This window comes from Hyperolius riggenbachi, chromosome 1 (assembly GCF_040937935.1).
Source record: "Hyperolius riggenbachi isolate aHypRig1 chromosome 1, aHypRig1.pri, whole genome shotgun sequence".
In the NCBI taxonomy this organism is placed as follows: Eukaryota; Metazoa; Chordata; class Amphibia; order Anura; family Hyperoliidae; genus Hyperolius; species Hyperolius riggenbachi.
This window is the reverse complement of record NC_090646.1, coordinates 329,334,411-329,349,747: the sequence shown is the minus strand read 5'-3', so window position 1 is coordinate 329,349,747 and position 15,337 is coordinate 329,334,411. Positions and strand designations below refer to the sequence as shown.

Below are 15,337 nucleotides of genomic sequence, written 5' to 3'. Positions count from 1 at the left end.
TACTCTTTAATATTCATTCCTGAGTTTTATCCTAGGTGATATTTTCCCACTTTGGCTATCATTCATAAAGCATTCCCACATGTGGTAATGCTGAAAATTGCTGACTTTACTGAGCACTTAGGGCCCTTTTACACTTAATCAGTTGCTCTCAGTTAAAACAGAAAGAAAACTGATTTTCAAAGTAATGCCCATGTTTCCCTATGGCACCTTTCACACTTAAAGGGGCAGTATTGCGAAAATAGTCCTTTTTACTTCATTACATATAAGTTATGTACAAGTGGAGTAATACTTTAAACACGTTTAGTGGCTGAACAAATGTAATTCGTACACTGGCATTACCTATTTGAAGCAAGGGAGCCACGTCAGAAGAAACATTTACTGACGCCGATTTAGACAATACCGTTATGCTGTAGGAGGCAGCTAAATCAGCTGTTTGGGGTGGCATTATATTTCCCCCTTGAGACGTTAGAAAAAGGATCCTCCACCCAGGGCCGGCCCTAGACTTTTTGCCACCTGAGGCAAATTTAGGAGAAAATTGCTGTTTCACCCCGCCTCATGAGCGGGCCGGCCCTGCCTCCACCTTGTAACTGCACTCTCGTGCAGTTCTTCAGCTCATGTGAGCCGCGTGACGTCACCGCACTTCACAGGTCCTAATGCTGCCTGCCGAGGCCCCTTCACCGCTGCTGGCAAGGACACGGACACCTATTGCTGTCCGTTGCAGTGGTTACCAGCTTTTAGCTCTGCGCAGCATTGTGGCAGCAGCACAGAGCAGCCAGGAGTTGTAGCTGTGTCCTGCTAGCATCTAACATTACGATTAAAGTTGTTGTTTTATTCACGAGGCAAGAATTCTTAGCAGGAAAGAGTTACATTTTTACTGCTTTCCTTCTAAGAATGCTTGCCTCGTGAATAAAACAACAACTTTAATCGTAATGTTAGATGCTAGCAGGACACAGATACAACTCCTGGCTGCTCCGTGCTGCTGCCACAATGCTGCACAGAGCTAAAAGCTGGTAACCACAGCAATAGGTTTCCGTGTCCTTGCCAGCAGCGGTGAAGGGGCCTCGGCAGGCAGCATTAGGATCTGTGAAGTGCGGTGACGTCATGCGGCTCACATGAGCTGAAGAACTGCACGAGAGTGCAGTTACAAGGTGGAGGATCCTATTTCTACTTTCAACGACTTTTATATTGAAGTAAGCTTATACAAAGTGATGCAAGAGATTTGCACGACGGGAAAATATAAACATTATCGTTGGCGTAACATAAGTAGTGCGTTGAGTTAAGCAATGTATGTTAGGTTAGAACATAAAGTTTAACAGAAAGGTGGCTTTAGGTAGTTTAACTTTTAGAAATAAACATTAGACATAAACTTGCTGAGCTGTGAGACTATCCTTAGACTTCGATACCTCTAGGATAGTGCCATATGAGCTTATATAGGGTATGCATTAGACTATATATACGGAAGTCCCTCTAAACAGAGAGAGGGACTCAGGAGTGGCACAGGGGCAACCTCCGTCAATCGTCGGAGTGTTGTACTGGATGATCTGGACTCAGAACATGCTTTCTGAATGACTAATTTAGCTGATTCTCTAGACATCTCTCTTTTGTTTGTTGTTCAGACTTTGGCAATGGTGTTGTTTCTAACAGTGACGTAGTAAGTGAGCTGTCCCCTTGGAACAGGCTGTCTCTAACCATGGTTGCCATACCCTCTCGAAGTGATCTAGGTTATCCGCTACTCTTGCGTTTAGTTGTTCACATTGCATTATATAATTTATTCTGTCCAGAACCTGTCGATATCTAAGGTTTGGTTGTAGCCAGAGATGAGCTATATGCAGTTTAACTGCGAGTGCTATGAATTGAATTAGCTTATGAGAAGCATATTTAATATCTAGTGGTTTGTAATCTAGGAGAAATATTTTAGGATCCTTGTCTATCGGTATGCCCAGATCACTCCGAATGAGAGCGTGTACTCTAGACCAGATTTTGACAGACCTGGGACAAGACCAGAAGATGTGGAATATTGTATCTTTGTCTGTACAACCTCAATAACAGGTAGCAGGTTTGTTTTTGTCAAAGTTATGGATTTTTTGTGGTGTCATATAAATTCTGTGTAATAGTTTTATTGACGTCTCAAGACCTGAGCTGTATATGCTTCCTTTGGAGAGCGTTTCCATACATTCGGACCAAGTTTCATCATCTAGCGTCTCGCTCAAGTCTGTCTCCCAGTCTGTCTGATACTTGTGCTGAAAGGAATTGGAAGGTTGGTTAAATACTGAGTATAGTTGCGAAAGAACCCCCTTTCTAGTGTTCCATGTGTTTGTGATTGATTTTTTTATGTATGGAGAGAGATGAGGCGAAATGATAGATTTGGAATGTGCGAAAATTTTCGCTCTGGGCTTTAGGGGAAAGATTCTTTAGTTGTTGTTGTAATGTTGGAATTTTATTTTCGATTAAAATATTGCGTAGGGAGAGAATGTTCGCCTCTTTCCATGCCTTGAAGGCTTTATGATTCAACCCTGCTTGGAAGTCAGGATTTCCGAAGAGGTCTAGTAATGGGGGGATGGCGGATTGAAGATTGTATCGCGTCCTCATTCCTCTCCAAACACTCAGGGTGTGGAAAACTGTAGGGGCTGTTTCCTTAAATCTTTTAAAGCAAAGTTGAAATGCTGGGTGTTAGACCACTTTAACAGATGTGAGTCTTCCTGACCACGATATACTATACTTTTTTCCAGGCTTCTAGGTCTTGTTTGAGGGTATGGATTGGTGGAGTGTAGTTTATTTTATATAATTTTGAGGTATTATTTGACAGGTTGATTGCCAGATATCTTAGTGATCCTTGTATTTGAATTTTGTAGGTGTCAGTAATCTTTTTAGCTGTTATGGGGTCTGTGTTGCAAAAAAGGGCTTCTGATTTAGAGGCGTTGACTTTAAGGAGGATCCTATTTCTAACGTCTCAAGGGGGAAATCTAATGCCACCCCAAACAGCTGATTTAGCTGCCTCCTACAGCATAATGGTATTGTCTAAATCGGGGTCAGTAAATATTTGTTCTGACGTGGCTCCCTTGCTTCAAATAGGTAATGCCAGTGTACTAATTACATTTGTTCAGCCACTAAACATGTTTAAAGTATTACTCCACTTGTACATAACTTATATGTAATGACGTAAAAAGGACTATTTTCGCAATACTGCCCCTTTAACGTGTTTTAACTGAAATCTTCTACCCAATGCACTGCTATGGAAAAAACGTATACCAACTGATTAAGTGTAAATGGGGCCTTAGCAAAATGTCCATTCATAAAAGCTGTTTCCGCATGAAAAGCTGACATTCCCGAGCAGAGAGATAAATTACCGCCTTGTGTGGTGATTATCTCAACACGTCACTAAATGTTAATTCATAAAGATTAGAGCAGAGGCGGTATCAGGACGGAGAATACCGCTCCCTTGGAAGAGGCGATAAGCATGCGGATAACAGCTAAGTTAATGGAGACAGACCTCCCAGGCAGCAGCAGTGAGAGCAGAACAAAAAAGGCTTTCCAGAATACCCAAGCTGTGTTTAACCCAGGCATGGGCAAACTTGGCCCTCCAGCTGTTAAAGGGAACCTTAACTGAATGGGAGGTATAGCGTTTTACTTACCTGGGGCTATTACCAGCCCCCTGCAGCAGTCCTGTGCCCTCGGCGCCGCTCTGGAATCCTCTGGTCCCCCACTGTCACTTAGTTTCGTTTTTGACGACTCACCAGTCGCCGGCCGCCATGCGTATTATTGGACGCATTCACCAATGCAATTAGCGCTATTGCGGACCGCAACGCGTACAAAAATACGCGTTGCCGCATATCTACGCGTGCGGAATGCGGCAACGCGTATTTTTGTGCGCGTTGCGGTCCGCAATAGCGCTAATTGCATTGGTGAATGCGTCCAATAATACGCATGGCGGCCGGCGACTGGTGAGTCGTCAAAAACAAAACTAAGTGACAGCGGGGGACCAGAGGATTCCAGAGCGGCGCCGAGGGCACAGGACTGCTGCAGGGGGCTGGCAATAGCCCCAGGTAAGTAAAACTCTATACCCCCCGTTCAGTTAAGGTTCCCTTTAAGGTGCTACAAGTACCACAATGCATTGCAGGAGTCTGAAAGCCACAGTCATGCCTCATAAAGGCAAATGCATTGTGGGATTGTAGTTCTGTAGCAGCTGGAGGGCCGAGTTTGCCCATGCCTGGTTTAACCTCTTGGGTACCTGTTTTCAGATATATTTCACATCAGAAAGCCTGCATGTGCAACATTTCTTGAAGTTCTGCTTCTTCTAAGCTGTGGCAATTAAATAGATTGTTTAGAAAGACTGAGGGCCCTTTTCCACCAGCGCTGGCTGAATCGCAAAAACGCAAACCGCTAGCGATTTTACAATCGCTACGGTTTGCTTTTTAACATAGGAATCGCGGTAGGTCATTTCCACTACCGCGATTCGTTTTTGCCGCGAACGCGCGGCGGAGCGATATTTGCCGCGATTTTGCTATGCAGTGCATAGCATAGCAAAATCGCGGTCGCGAACGTCGGGGAATCGCCGGTAATTGCGATTCAGCAATCGCTAGCGTTCAGCGTGAACGCTAGCGATTGCTAGTGGAAAAGGGCCCTAATAGACAGATTCAGCGCAGATTCAGGGCAAACGGAGGCAATTTTTTCAAAAATGTACATCTAAAGGGAAGCTGGGGCTGCATCTTTTATTGTAAGGCTGTCTCTGCACGGAGAAAATGTATCAACTCAGGCAGCTTCTCATGTTACGGAAACCTACCACCAGCCTAATTCGGGAGATCACCGCACCTTTATCGCAACTGTAAACATTTTTATGAATGAGCACACAGAAGTCTAAAATACCGAATGCGGTATTTTCCCGCACAGATTTTTTTTTTTTTTTTTTTTTACCGATCACACCTTTATGAATGATAGCCATAGTCAATAAAACAAGAAAGTACTCAGAATAATAGTACTTCTTTTTTTTTTTTTTTTTTTTGCAAAATACTGATTAAGGGAAGATGAAAAAATTATATCCTAAGAGGGAAAAAAAACTAATTGAATAAAGTCCCTTGTGTTATTCAGAGCTGTGGAGTCGGAGTCGGGGCAATTTTGGGTGCCTGGAGTCTGTCGGGAAAAAATGCACCGACTCCTAATGAATTTAAACTGTAATTCAAATAGAAAATATGATAAAATGTCCTATTTCTCAGATAATGGTCATTATAAATAATTTATACATACAGTAATAGCTGTGCTTGGTCCACAAAAATGAAATAAACCAATCAAAATGAGTTACTTGTGCTGCTTCAAAGAAGCAGTTCCCGTATTTTTAAAGTCAGATATACACATATGATTGTGACTGTATATATGATGTGTACACAGGAATCTCCTATATATACTAAATAACGTCTATGCTGTAAGTATAAAGCCTGATGTCTAGCAGTGTCACTAATAGAGATGGTCAATAAGATGGAAATAATTCTGCGTTGATTCTGATTTATGCAAATATACATACATCAACTGCGGCAGTACAGTTGATTTGATTGCTCATGAAATCAAATAATTTGATATGTTGTTAAAATTTGGTTTGGTGACTACGAATTAAATGGTACCTGAGAAGGATGAAAAGAAAAATGTTATACATACCTGGGGCATCTTCCAGCCCCCTTCAGGCTAATCAGTCCCTCACTGTCCACCTCCACCACCTGGATTTTCTGGTATGAGTCCTGGTAATTCAGCCAGTCAGCGCAGTCCGGCTGCATGCCGTTTCCACAGCCAGGAGCGTTCTGCACCTGCGCAATAGTGCTGCGCAGGTGTAGTACGCTCCCTGCGGTGGAGTGTGTGCATGCGCACTATGCCAGACTGGCTCAAGTACCTGGACTCATAGCAGAAGATCCAGGTGGCGGAGAAGGACAGCGAGGGACTGATTAGCCTGAAGGGGGCTGGAGGAAGCCCCAGGTATGTATAAAACTTCAATTTCATTTGTCTCAGGTTTACTTTGTTACACAGTAGTACTATACTCTACATATGCACTCCCCACAGAGCTGCAGGGAATCCACTGAGAATGTTGTGCACATTGAACACAGAGGTGTTGTCTATCGCCCATAAACCTTGTTCAGATTGTGCATGAAGAATGTGTAATAGAGGAAGAATCTCCTCATTCCCCTGCAGAGTACCTGCACATCACTCTTACATGTACCCAGTTACATTGCCTAGGGCCTGATAGATGTTCTTTGTTCCGGTCTGTACCTTTTTATAAGTACTCTGCCATATTTATTCCCTTTAGTCATAGACTAAAATTAGTCCTTAGCAAGTCTACGTATCCTTCTCACTTCAGTTGCCTTTTCAAATTCCTAAGCGTTGGCAGTTAAGAGACAAATTTCATGTTACATACTTTCAATCAACAAGATTGTAATATGCAAATTAGAGGAGTCTGTCGGTGGAATCCTAAACTGAGGAGTCGGAGTCGGTGGATTTTTGTACCGACTCCACAGCCCTGGGGTTATTAAATGACAACTGTAATGAGAGGTAAATGGAGGTTGCCATATTCTTTCCTTTTAACCACTTCAGGACCACATGCTTTTCACAAAAAATGGCCACTGCAGCTTTAAAGGCTCACTGCAGGGCTGCACAACTCGGCCGCACAACTCAGCACACAGAGCTCTCTGTTGGTGGGGTATGATCGCACCCCAGGTGTTTTTGTTTTTTTTAATATTTGTCTTTTTTTGTAAAAAAAAATTCCCTCCCTACAGCGCTGCCTTAGATCGCAGCGCTGTACGCACTACATAGACGGCAGTTTTGTCGTCTAACATTCTCCTAGTGGTGATCGCCGTGGGAGACTGAAGATGGAGAGGAGCTCCGCCTACCAAGCAGAGATGCGCACGCCCGTGATCCCCTGCAAAAGCCAGCCCCAGGACTTCACATCATTCAGCCTTAGGCGTTCCTGGGGCTGCCGCCGCGGTCACGCCCATCGGCGTGACGCGGTCCATGAGTAGTTAAGCAATACCAATTGCATGGCAGTCCTGCTCATCCTCTGCCTCTAATACTTTTTTAGCCATAGACCCTAAACAACCATGTAGCAGATCAGGTGTTTGTGACATTGTCAGATCTGACAGGTTAGAGGGAGCCTAAACTGAGAGGGATATGGATGTTTCCTTTTAAGCGATACCATTTCCTTGGCAGTCCTGCTGATCTCTTTGGCTGCAGTAGTGGCTGAATCACACACCTGAAACAAGCCTGCAGCTAATCCAGTCTGACTTCAGTCAGAGCACCTGACCTGCATGCTTGTTCAGGAGCGGTGACTAAAAGTATTAGAGAAACTGGATCAGAGAGTGAGGCAACTGGTATTCTTGTAAAAGGAAAAATCCATGTCCTTCTCAGTTTCCCTTTAAGCTGCATGCTTATTCCTGGTGTGGTTCAGACACTACTACAGCCAAATAGATCAGCAAGGCTGCCAGGCAACCAGAATTGTTTAAAAGGAAATGAACATGGCAGCCTCCATAAACCTTTCGCTACAGTTGTCCTTTAAGCTCTCATACTAAATGGAAATGGTAAAATTGGCCAATCATTGGATGTGTATGGCCCTTTAATGTTGCATGAAATGATCTTTCATGATTGCTTCGTGTGACAGTTTACTCACCATTGGTGAACAGATGAGCTGTTCAGCTCAGTGTGGAAAGGGGAGACTGAGTAGATGGTTTCTTTGTGCAGCACAAAACATGAATTGCATTAGTCATCTCAGTTGTAACTAGCTCATCAAATTGTTTAAAAGGAAGCCACTGATGTCACATAATACTTGTATTTTCAAACTGGGTCAATGATATAGTGGTTGTCACCCCTACCAATGTACCACTGCATCAATGACCCACCCAGCTTGCATATAAAGGGAATCTAAAGGAACAGTGTCTCATACCTTTGTCTGCAACAATTGAATGGATGTCATTTGAAAGCACGTAACTTTTACCCTTTGTCAGTTGATCCACACTCCCTGGATGATCTAGTGTGACATGCCATACTCAATCTCCTTTCTCTATGGAATTCTCACACTTCATAATTTACTCCCCTCCCCTGCAACATATATTACTTTTTTACTCTGCAACTGTCACACCACTGTCACGTTTCTCTTGCCTCTATACCTGCTGCCAGCTTACAAGTTATCTGACTAATCACATGAGCTTTACCAGTGAAGAGGCAGCACTAGTGTTTAGAAAACAGCAGCCAACTACTGAGAAAATGTAATGTGACGTTGGTTATATTCAGAAATCACTTTAAAGGACAACTGAAATGAGGGATATAGGAACTGCCATCTTTATTGCCTTTTAAACAATACCAGTTGCCTGGGAGTCCTGCTGATCTTTCACAAAGCAGTAGTGTCTGAATCACCAATCTGAAACGATCATGCATAAAATCCAGCCAAACTTCAGGGGATAAAAGTATTAGAAGCAGAGGATTAGCTGGACAGCCAGACAATGTGCAATGTTTAAAAGGAAATAAATGTCAGCCTTCATATCCCGCTCACTTCAGTTGTCCTTTAACCTCCTGGGGACTGCCTAACGCCGATGGGCGTGGCCACGGCGGCAGCCCCAGAACCGCCTAACGCCTCAGGCCCTTTATGCCTGTTTTGCCATCGATCGTGTGCATGCACATCGGCCGGCATGCTGTGTGGGGGCCCCCCCTCCGTCATCAGCCCAATTAGCAACGCCGGCGGGCTGTAGATTTACGATCTGCCCAATGAAAGTGTATTATCTGACAGCTGCAGTGTGACAACTGGTCACATGTTGTTATTATTATTATTATTATTATTATTATTATTGTATTTATAAAGTGCCAACATATTACGCAGCGCAGCTCTGAGATCTGAGTGACCTCTTATCATCTGTGCACTGTTAATTGACATCTGATTGCCTGTCATGAGCTCTCATTGGCCTTTGATCATCTGATTGCCCTGCAATTGATCTCGGTTTACATCGTTTGGCATCTGACAGCTGCACTGTTGATTGACCTTTGATCGGCTTTTTGCACTGTGATTGGTATCTCATCAGCCTCTTGATTGCCCTGTGATTGGCTCTGATTGACATCTGTCTGTTTCTAATTGCATTTGAATGCGTTCGATTGCATTTGATTTTGAGTGCCATCTCATTGCCTCAGATTGTATCCGATTCCCCCGTCACTATCCTAGTGATCTAACAGGCCAGTGAGTTAGCTAGGCCCCTTTGTTAGGTAGTTAGCGCCCAGCCCACTACATCGCAGCCGCTGATTAGCGTCATCACTGTCTCTAATCAGCATTGTCACTATATAGTATCTGTAAGTGATCAGTACTGATCGCAGTCAGATCTATATAAGTACATTAGGGTCACCTTAGAGTAGGCTCCGCTAAAAACGCAGTGTTTGCCAGATCAGGCCTGATCATTCGGCTGCACTTGCGTTCAGCCCGCCCCTCCGCAGTGACAGAAAATTTTTTCTGATAACTGCAAAAACTGATCTGAAGATCAGTTTTGTAATTGTTTTTTTTTTTTTTTTTTTTTTAAATCAATACTGAGCGACCGCAGCTTTTCACTTCACAAGCACTACTTTTTGCTAGGTAGGTGTGCTCTCCTTCCTGGGTAGTCTCAGAAGAATACCCCCTAAATTTAGAAGTCCACCATGGCAAGAAAGGGGAATTGCGCTAAAGAGACCTATAGGATTCTGGCCCAGTCGGATGAGAGCGATTGGGACTTCTCATCCGACGAATCATCCGGGTCAGAATACGAACCTAAAGATAGCAGTGGCTCACTGACTGATAGCGAAGATGACGAGGTTAGGGCCCCTGCTAGCGCCACACGTACAGCACCCCATGTCAGTGGACCGCAGGTGGCACAGGATCAACTTCAAGTGCAGCAGAGTATCTAGCGCTGATCCAAGTTTTTTATGGTGAGGCATGCACCAGCAGCTCAGCACATCCTGGACTTGGAACCAGTACTGCCGTAGACCCTGGTGAACTGGCGAGCACCAGCATGGCAGTTGAAACTGGTTCGGTGGCACATGCAGTAAGACCCTGGTCGCAGCCACCAGGAACACGGGCCCATAGTACCCCTAGCCTCCCAGAGGTGCTGGCAAATCCTGATTGGCAACCCCCTGGTTCCGCCGCACCCATAGTGCCCCCTTTCACCGCCCAGTCTGGAGTCCAGGTGGAGACAGATCTAGGATTGGCCCTAGACTCTTCATCTGAACTTCACTGAGGATCACTGACTTAGTCGTGGCAGAGACCAACCGTAACTCCACACAATTTATTACCGCCAATCCGAACAGCTTCCATGCCCAGCCATTTTGGTGGAAACCAGTCAGTTTCCAAATTTAAAATCTTTTTGGGCCTTCTCCTCAACACGGGTCTAACAAAAAAAAAAATGTATTGCGGCCCTATTGATCTACGCACCCAATACATCACATGCCCATGTACTCTGCTGCCATGTCCAGGGCACGTTTTGAGGACATCCTGCGCTTCCTGTACTTCAATGACAATACAACCTGTCATAAAATCACCCTGACTATGACCGGCTCCACAAAATGCAGCCCCCCATAGACCACCTGTCATCCAAATTTGCAGATGCTTACACCCCTGAACAGAACATCTACATAGACGAGTCCCTGATACATTTTACCGGGGGCCTTGGCATTAAGCTGTACATCCCAAGCAAGCGTGCCCGGTATGGGGTCAAGCTGTATAAGCTCTGACAGGGCCACAGGCTATACATATTGTTTTAGGGTCTATGAGGGAAAAGACACAAAATTGGAGGCGGTCGGATGCCCTGACTACCGGGGAGCAGTAGCAAGATTGTTTGGGATTTGGTGTCACCCTTGTTCCAGAAGGGGTACCATCTTTACATGGACAATTATTACACAAATTTGGCCCTCTATCAGCATTTACAGCTACTTGGAATTTGCTGCTGTGGCACCGTGCGGCCTAGTCGCTGGGGCTTCCCCCAATGGCTCACTAGTATCCGACTTGCTGGGCTGGGAGCACTAAAGTATTCTTCCTTCAATTTCAGGAAGAGGTTGTTTCGGAACTCCTGTATCCAGGAGGAGTCGTGGCCCAACCCCAAAATGTAGTTAGCAGGCTACATGAGAGACACTACCCGTATGTCATTCCAGGTACCCCATCTCACCGTTTCCCCAAGAAAACGTTGTCGTGTCTGCAGCAGGGCTGGAATGAGGCGTGACACCACTTTTTATTGTCCCTACTGTCCTGACCAGCCTGCCCTATGCTTAGGGGAGTGTTTCGAGAACTACCATGAGCAGGTACGCTATTAGAGTAGGGAACGCGAGACACAGAGTAGGCACACAAAGGTCTCTCAAGGCTCATTCACACTGGTGCGATGCGTTGCGGCAAATTGCCTAGCGAAAGCCCCACTTTGTGGTCCCCATTACGCCGGAAGTGTGTGTCTTAACGCTAGTGCATACCTGCGCTACTGTGCGGCTCCTGCGGCAATTTGCATCAGCCGGATGGCGACGCAAAGATTACTTGGCCGAATGCCAGACAGGAAATACCATGTACTAACGCAGTTGTCCCTGAAGGTCTGTTTTTGGCGATGTGGTGCGGCGGGCACGACCCACCGGATACGCCAATATGCAGTGTGAAACCTCTCATCCGCTTTTGAGACCAGAATACACAGGGCTGCCAGAAACCTCTCCTTCCATTTGGGACAAAGTGCATAGTGTACTTCGCCATATCTCTGTGCAATTTGTGCTTTCCACACTGTCCCATGGGGAAGGAGAAGTTTGTCCTCGGAAGGGAAGTAAAAAAAAAAAAAAAAAAAAAAAACAGGTAAGCAAAAAAGTTAAAGTTCCAAATGTTAATGTTTGGTTTAAAAAGGTTCAATGAAAGTTAATGTTAATGAATTTCTTGCATTGCTGCTTCCTTGTTTGTTTGGGCTTTTTTGTATGTTTTTTTTTTTTCCCTCTTTTTCCATCCTTTAACCTTCCAGGTGGACCGAGCAAACAATTTATCAACCAACCAGCTGCAACACCGATGGTGCATCCTGACAGAATCATTGCGCGTCTGTCAACTTACACACAAGTCGGTGCATGCAGCGCTGCAGGACAAGATTTCTCCTGCGCAGTAAGATACGTTTACCAAGGCATATGAGCTGAGGGGCGGTGTTGGAGTTCCTATGCATTGGCAAGCACTTTGTATCAAAACTGGCAAAGGTTTTTTCATCCGCATCGAATGATGTGAATGGATTAATCGGGTTTGCCAGGGCATAGGAGCAAAGTGGGTTTTAAAAATTTTGTGGGCGGTGCTCCTATGTCCTGGCAAACGCCATGCCCCCCTCTTACATATTCCGGCAGATATTTTTTTCATCCACATTGGTCAATATGAATGCGAGAATCTTTGCCATTTATTTTTCCTTTTATGGAAAGAAAAAGTGCATCACCCGTATGCCCAATATAAGGAGTATAGCAGAAACTCCTAATACTGGCCATACATGTAATGATTGCGGGGATGCTAAAATGCCTGGACAGACCCCACAAATGACCACATTTTGGAAAGAAGACACCCCAAGGTATTCACTGAGGGGCATGATGAGTTCATATATTTTATTTTGTCACAAGTCAGCAGAAATTTTTTTTTTTTAAATGTTCTGTGTCATTTTCCGCTAACTTGTGACAATTTTTTTTTTTATTATATATGAACTCGCTATGCCCCTCGTGGAATACCTTGGGGTCTCTTCTTTCCAAAATGTGGTCATTTCTGGGGTGTTTTTCCTGTCCTGGCATTGTTTGGGGGGCCTAAATTGTGAGCACCCCTGTAAAGCCTAAAGGTGCTCATTGGACTTTAGGCAGCTAACCTGCAAAAAAAGTGTCACATGTGGTATTGCCGTTCTCAGGAGTAGTAGTATAATGTGTTTTGGGGTGTCTTTCCACACATACCCATGCTGGGTGGGAGATGTATATGTAAATGGACAATTTTGTGTGTAGTAAAAAAAAAAAAAATTCTCCCACCCAACATGGGTATGTGTAAAAATACACCCCAAAACACATTGTACTACTCCTGAGTACAGCGATACCACATGTGTGACACTTTTTTGCAGCCTAGCTGTGCAAAGGGGCCCAAAGTCCAATGAGTACCTTTAGGATTTCACAGGTCAATTTTAATTATTTGTTTTCCAGACTACTCCTCACTGTTTTGGACCCTTAAAATGCCAGGGCAGTATAGGAACCCCACAAGTGACCCCATTTTAGAAAGAAGACACCCCAAGGTATCCTGTGAGAGGGGTATGGTGAGCTCGTAGAAGATTTTATTTTTTGTCACACGTTAGTGGAAAATGATACTGTGAGATAAAAAAAATGAATTTCCACTAACTTGTGACAAAAAAATAAAATCTTCTATGAGCTCACCATACCCCTCATGGAATACCTTGGGGTGTCTTCTTTCCAAAATGGGGTCACTTGTGGGGTTCCTATAATTCCCTGGCATTTTAGAGGCCCTAAACCGCGAGGAGTAGTCTGGAAAACAAATGAGTAAAATTGACCTGTGAAATCCTAAAGGTACTCATTGGACTGTGGGCCCCTTTGCACAGCTAGGCTGCAAAAAAAGTGTCACTCGTGCTATCGCCGTACTCGGGAGTAGTAAGTGTTTTGGGGTGTCTTTTCACGCATACCCATGCTGGGTGGGAGAAATATCTCTGTAAATGTACAATATAGTGTAAAAAATTAAAAAAAAAAAGGAAAAAAGTTGTCCTTTACAGAGATATTCCCCCCCCCCCCCCCCCCAGTATGGGTATGTGTGAAAAGACACCCCAAACACATTATACTACTTCTCCTGAGTACAGCCATTTTTGCTGCCTAGCTGTGCAAAGGGGCCCAAAGTCCAATGAGCACCTTTAGGCTTTACAGGGGTGCTTACAATTTAGCCCCCCACAAAATGCCAGGGCAGTACAAGTGACCCACTTTTGGAAAGTACAAACACCAAGGTATTCACTGAGGGGCATGGTGAGCCTGTGGCAGATTTTACTTTTTTTTTTTTTTTTTGGTCAGTGTCGTTTTCCGCTAACTTGTGACAAAAAATAAAATCTGTTATGAACTCACCATGCCCCTCAGCAAATACCTTGGGGTGTCTTCTTTCCAAAATGGGGTCATTTGGGGGTATTTATACTATCCTGGCATTCTAGCACCTCAAGAAACACGACAGGTGCTCAGAAAAGTCAGAGCTGCTTCAAAGTGTAGCTTTTTTGTACCATAGTTTGATGAAAAGAAAAAAAAACAATAAGCGTATATTTATTGGTTTGGGTAAAAGTTATAGCGTTTACAAAGACATGTAGCACAATTAAATTTGGACAAAAACTTGTATAGAAATGTTACTTTATTTGCAAAATGTTACCACAGAAAGTTGAAAATATTATTATTTTGACAAAATTCCTGTCTCTTTTGATGAATATAATAAAAACTAAAAATAGCAGCAGCAATCAAATAGCATCAAAAGAAAGCTGTTAGTGAGAAGAAAAGGAGGTAAAATTTGTTTGGGTGGTAAGTTGTATGACCGAGCAATATACCGTTATAGCTGCAGTGGTCTGAATTGTAAAAAATGGCCTGGTCTTTAGGGGGGTTTAGCACTGCAGTCCTCAAGTGGTTAAGTAAAAAATTTAAATAGCTTTGTTTTGCGTTTATGGGTGTGGGGAAAGGACAAATGGCCACCAATTAAAATATTCTTGTTTCCTTGTGTTACAGCCCTAGAAGATACCATTTTGAAATGAAGTTTTGTGATGAGATGACTAATCATCAGAGATTCTTCAACCAATGGCCATTTGAGTGGTCTCCTTAATTGTTTAGTATAATTTGGATTGGTTTGTAAATTTCAATCAGTTGTTAAATAAAAACTGGCCTGAATTTTGTAGTTACTGTTTCTGTGGAATAAATAAGCCTCATGCAAATGTGTAACATTTCACATAACATCTGAGTTTTATTCATGGATCATCTTAAGATTTTTTTTTTTTCTTTTAATCATACAAAACTCATCAGTTGAATCTGCCAATTCAGATGGCGGCCTGGTAATTTGGGCACCAACCTAGACCGCAGTGTTGTATGGGGCAATAACAAAGCCCAGTGTTGCCACATAGTTCGGCTACAATAAACCTTGAACTCAAGGTAACCATATAGGAAGCAGGTTAATGGCACATGGAGTTTGCGGAACTGCAGATAACGGTGCAATAACCAAACTTCATATAGCGGTGCAGGGACTGGCAAAGCAACACATTGAGTCTGTCTACTGTAGCAGAACTCTGGGTTCTTCAGCGGACATATGTAATCGCGTCCGGGAGACTTGGGCACAGGATACAGTCGGTATCCTGCTGCTGCACAAGTC

General features: G+C 43.9%; 1 long non-coding RNA gene across 1 annotated transcript in view; it reads left to right on the top strand.

Moving 5' to 3' along the window:
• The window catches only part of LOC137549280 (uncharacterized), a 36,566-nt gene extending 21,704 nt beyond the window's left edge, over nt 1-14,862 (top strand). The window contains exon 4 of the long non-coding RNA XR_011026800.1: nt 14,704-14,862. This is a non-coding gene — a long non-coding RNA (uncharacterized lncRNA). The remainder of the gene's footprint in view (nt 1-14,703) is intronic.
• The last annotated feature ends 475 nt before the right edge of the window (nt 14,863-15,337 follow it).